This window comes from Rhinoderma darwinii, unplaced genomic scaffold (genome assembly GCF_050947455.1).
Source record: "Rhinoderma darwinii isolate aRhiDar2 unplaced genomic scaffold, aRhiDar2.hap1 Scaffold_1032, whole genome shotgun sequence".
NCBI lineage: Eukaryota > Metazoa > Chordata > Amphibia > Anura > Rhinodermatidae > Rhinoderma > Rhinoderma darwinii.
In genome coordinates this window covers 75,887-81,803 of record NW_027461915.1, presented here as the reverse complement: position 1 = coordinate 81,803, position 5,917 = coordinate 75,887, and positions in this window count along the sequence as shown.

The window sequence follows — 5,917 nt, the reverse complement described above, 5'->3', positions numbered from 1 at the left end:
TGACCTGCAGCTTTGATCGCTGCTAGAATACATTACACTGCCTGGGTAGTGTAATGTATTCCAACCGTCAGTGTGACGTCACAGTCACAATGACTAAGTCTACGAGGACCAGCAGAGGCTGGTCCTCATAGGCTGACATACATGGCAGACCCGGAGGTGTTGCCTGGCCTCCGGATGCCATCACAAGAATCAGCAACCCCCACAATTGCATGGGGGCTGATGATGTGCTACAATCCCCCAAAATGTGATCGCAATCTAGCACCACATTTAACGGGTTAATTCCCGAAATCAGCGGCGATGAGACGCTGATCGGCAACACTGGAGTGTCAGCTGTCGGGGACAGCTGATCTCCCAGTTCCCAACGCACACCTTTGACGCCGACCGTGTACATTGGGAACGACACGGACTTCCTGTCACTGACAGGAAGCCTAATGCTATAAACCCCTAAAATTCGGCCATTGCAACCGATCACCAAATTTAAGGGGTTAATTTGCCGAAATCAGCGGCAAAGGACCGCTGGCCGGCAAGAGTAGAGTGTCAGCGATAGCTGACCTCCCGGTTCCCGGTGCACACCATCGCCGACAGTGTGCACCGGAAACAACACAGTAACTGTACGTCCTCGTGCGGGTAGGGGTCAATAATAGCAAGCGATATATCGGGTATATCCCACCAGATATGATACAGCAGCCAGCTGCACACATTAGTGTAATAAAGTACCACAGACAACAAACTGAATGGTCAGTGGCAATCTGACAATGATTTCCACAGCAAGGTGAAGCAGGACCTGTGATGCACTTTATGTCAGTAACATCTGAGATTTATTAGGAATGTCTTGCAGCGGAGCTGATATTCAGCTATGAATTATAGGAAACAGTCAGCAGGAGCAGTATTGTTGGAGAGCATGTTGCCAAGCTGGGGACTGTTCAGATCGCTGCTCACACGCTATGCAAGTGCTGCTATTCAGCTGTGAGCAGGAATCCCTCCTATACATGTGCATGGAGCTCAGCTTCACAAAGAGCTGCCTTTCCCTCCACTCCACGTAAGCAGCTGTGCTGCTATTCAGCTGGAACTTAGACTCTCTCCTGCGTCTGTAGCTCAGCAATAATAGGAACAGCTCGGGAGAAAGCTGCCCCTCTCCCCACTACACGTGGTTGCCAAGCAACAAGCCAGAGACGCAGACAGCAGGTCTGCTGTGTGAATTACTGCTCACACGCTGTTTGTGAGCTGCTGCTGATGATATTCAGCTGTGCCTCAAGATCGCACTGGTCTCTGAGCATGTAGTCACGTGAGCGGGGCCAGTTACCCTGCTTGGTGACCGCTCTGCGGCAGCTATTACCAATAACTTTCCCTTCAGGTTGCTATTGTCTTTCCCTGCTCTAAGACCGGATGTGCCCCGACGCGCGTTCTGGTGACGTCAGTCAGCTTCATCTAGGGGGAGGGGCGCTCAGTTTCTCGCGTCCTTTATGTGAGGAGTTGTGATTGACAGCTATCACAGCCAACCACAACTCAGTTAAATAAAGATAGTGTTTAATTGATAAAAAAAATAACTCCTATAGGTTGGAACGAATAGTGTCAAAAAAATAAAATAAAGAGGATTATTATCCTATGGTGTCTTACCGCATTTTCACGTTACTGTACGTGATGGAGATGAAGCTGGCTCAGGAGCTGAGCCAGCTACATCACCACCGGGTGACAGCTGTATGTTACAGCTGGCACCCTGAGCTATCGGCCAGGACAGGAGCGAGCCTCCGATCCGACCGATTAACCCCTCACATGCTGCGTTCAATAGAGATCGCAGCATGTGAGGACTTTATAGCCACCGGCACCCCAGCAACGTGATCGCTGGGTTGCCGGTGGCTGCAAAGGCGATCGGAGGGCTAATGCTTACCTCCCGGTCCGCCAGTAACGGAATCCTATGCCTAGTCGTCGGCGGGGCCCAGGAGGCTTCCGGTACCATCGGCAAGATGGCGCCGGGTCAGCTTCTGGCACAGAAGCTGAGCCGGCGTCATCAGCAGTGGGTGTCCGCTGTATGTTACAGCGGACACCCCGATCTATCGCCAGCTCCGATTCCTGGCATTAACCCCTTCGATGCAGGGATCCATTGTGATCGCTGCATCCTAGAGGTTTGTAGCAAATCGGCAGCCTTGCCATGCAATGGCAAGGCTGGCGACTGTTACTATGGCAGCAGGAGCCCTAACAATGGCTTCCTATCTGCCATTACGTAAGCTGATTAGGCCCCGCCCATAGGCGGAGCCTGATCGGCTTGCTGTCAGTGAACAACTGACAGTTCCAATACATTGCACTACATAGGTAGTGCAATGTATTAGAACATCAAACAAACAGTTGGACATTCAAGTCCCCTAGTGGGACTAAAGAAAAGTGTAAAAAAAAAAGTGTAAAAAAAGTAAAAAAAAGTAAAAAAAAAAGTTGTAACACATACAATAAAAGTTTCAAGTAATAAAATAAAACACAATCGCCCTTTTTCCCTTATCAAGTCATTTATTATAGAAAAAAATAATAAAGCCATACATATTTGGTATCGCTGCGACCGTAACGACCTGAACTATAAAAATATTATGTTATTTATCCAGCGCAGTGAACGCCGTAAAAAAAAACCTCAAAAACACTGCCATAATTACTGTTTTTATGGTCACTGTCTTCCAAAAATTGAAATAAAAAGTGATAAAAAAGTCGCATGTACCCAAAAATGGTACCTATAAAAACTATAACTCGTCTCGCAAAAAACAAGCCCTCACACAGGTCCATCAACGAAAAAATGTAAAAGTTATGGCTCTCACAACTTGGCGACAGAAAAAATACATTCTCTTTCCAAAAGTAATTTTATTATACAAAAAGTTATAAAAAAGTTCTATAAATTAGGTATCGCCGGAATCGTACTGACCCGCAGAATAAAGGTAACATGTAGTTTATAACGCATGGTGAACGCTGTATATGAAAAAAAAACTATTGCAGAATTGCTGTTTTTTTGTCACCTTGCCTCGCAAAAAAAGGATAACAAGTGTTCAAAAAGTCGCATGTACCCCAATATTGTACCAATAAAAGATACAGCTCGTCCCGTAAAAAAGAGCCCTCATACCACTACGTCTATGAAAAAATAAAATAAGTTAAGGCTCCAATAATTCAGAAAAGAAAAATATCCAGTTGTGCCGGCCCGAGGGGCACATTTCTTCTGTTTCAAAAGGCGATGTATCAAGGCACTAAAATTAGGGAACCAGGAAGGGGGGCCCAAACATATCTGCTGGAAGCGAGGGCGCCCGTATTATACCAGGACAACACTTTCCCGGCAAAATTCCCTAAACTGGAAAGGTGCGGAATGTGGACCAAAAGGGGGATAAGGAAGGACATTTATCAGTGCGACACCGGCCTGTGCAGAAAGGATCGATCACAGCGTAACACACATCTTTGGATCATTTTATTATTTTCTTTACCTTATTACTATACCACCTGACTATGCCCCTAATATACTCTGCCGAGCTCACATATGCCCCACATTATAAACGGAAACACCAGTGATACTCCAAACAAAACTATTACCAAGCAAATTCCACGCTCCAAAACTCAAATGGCGCTCCCACCCATCTGAGCCCTACAGTGTGCCCAAACAGCAGTTTACTTCCACATATATGGCATCACCATACCCGGGAGAATCCTTTTAAAAAAAATTGGGTGTGTGTCCCCAGTGGCACAAGCTGGGCACGACATATTTGACACAGAATTTGCATATCTAGGGAAAAATTTTAATTTGTACCTTCCGCAGCGCAATCATTTATGGAAAAGACACGTGGGGTGAAAATGCTCACTACACCCCTTAATAAATGCCTTGAGGGGTGCAGTTTCCAAAATGGGGTCACTTCTCAGGGGTTTCTTTTATTATTTCACATCAAAGCCTCTGCAATTGTGAACCAATACTTTATATGTCGCCAAATTAGGCCTCAATTTTACATGGTACTCTTTCACTCCTGAGCCCTGTCGAATGTCCAGGCAAAAGATTAGTGCCACATGTAGGGTGATTCTAAAACAGGGAAACACCGCATAATAATTGAGAGCTGTCTTGTTATGGTGGCACAAGCCGGGCACCACATATTGGCGTATCTAAGGAAAAATTCCCATTTTCACTCTCCCACATCGTGTGCACACGAATTTCTGCAAAACACCTGTGGGGTTAACATGCTCACTACACCCCTAGGTGAATACCTTGAGGGTGTTGTTTACAAAATGGGGTCACTTCTGGGGGGGATCCACTGTTTTGGTCCTACAGGGACTTTGCAAATGCAACATAGAGACCAGAAACCAAATGCAGAAAAATCTGTACACCAAAAGCAAATGGCGCTCCTTCCCTCCTACCGTGTGCCCAAACAGCAGTTTATGACCACGTGTGGGGTATTGCCGTACTCCAGAGAAGTTGCTTTACAAATGTTGGGGTTCTTTTTTTCCTTTATTTTTTGAGAAAATTAAAAATGTGGAGCTAAAGCTACGTCTTATTGAAGAAAAAGGATTTTTTTTATTTTCACTGCCCAATTCTAATAAAATCTATGAAACACCTGTGGGGGCAAAATGCTCACTACACCCCTAGATGAATTCCTCAAGGGGTGTAGTTTCCTCAATGGAGTTACTTTTTTGGCGTTTTCACTGTTTTGGTCCCTTAGGGGCTTTGCAAATTCGACATGGCCTCTGCAAACCATTCCTGCTAAATTTGAGCTCCAAAAGCCAAATAGCGCTCTTTCCCTTCTAAGCCCTGCCGTGTGTCCAAACAGCCATTTATTACCACATGTGAGGTATTGTTTTACTCGGGAGAAATTGCTTTACAAATGTTGTGGTGCTTTTTCTCCTTTAGTCCTTGTGGAAATGAGAAAAAATTAGCTAAACCTACATTTTCTTTGAAAGAATGTAGATTTTCATTTTCATGGCCCATTTTCAATAATTTCTGCAAAAAACCTGCGGGGTCAAAATGCTCACTACACCCCTAGATGGATTCCTCAAGGGGTGTAGTTTTCTCAATGGAGTAACTTTTAGGGTGTTTTCACTGTTTTGGTCCCTTAGGGGCTTTGCAAATGCGACATGGCCTCCGCAAACCATTCCTGCTAAATTTGAGCTCCAAAAGCCAAATAGTGCTCTTTCCCTTCTAAGCCCTGCCGTGTGTCCAAACAGCCATTTATTACCACATGTGAGGTATTGTTTTACTCGGGAGAAATTGCTTTACAAATGTTGTGGTGCTTTTTCTCCTTTAGTCCTTGTGGAAATGAGAAAAAATTAGCTAAACCTACACTACCGTTCAAAAGTTTGGGGTCACCCAGACAATTTTGTGTTTTCCATGAAAACTCACACTTATATTTATCAAATGAGTTGCAAAATGACTAGAAAATATAGTCAAGACATTGACAAGGTTAGAAATAATGATTTTTATTTGAAATAAAAATTTTCTCCTTCGAACTTTGCTTTCGTCAAAGAATGCTCCATTTGCAGCAATTACAGCATTGCAGAACTTTTGCATTCTAGCTGTTAATTTGCTGAGGTAATCCGGAGAAATTTCACCCCATTCTTCCAGAAGACCCTCCCACAAGTTGGATTGGCTTGATGGGCACTTCTTGCGTACCATACGGTCAAGCTGCTCCCACAACAGCTCTATGGGGTTGAGATCTGGTGACTGCGCTGGCCACTCCATTACAGATAGAATACCAGCTGCCTGCTTCTTCCCTAAATAGTGTGCTTTGGGTCATTGTCCTATTGTAGGATGAAATTGGCTCCAATCAAGCGCTGTCCACAGGGTATAGCATGGCGTTGCAAAAGTGGAGTGATAGCCTTCCTTATTCAAAATCCCTTTTACCTTGTACAAATCTCCCACTTTACCAGCACCAAAGCAACCCCAGACCATCACATTACCTCCACCATGCTTGAC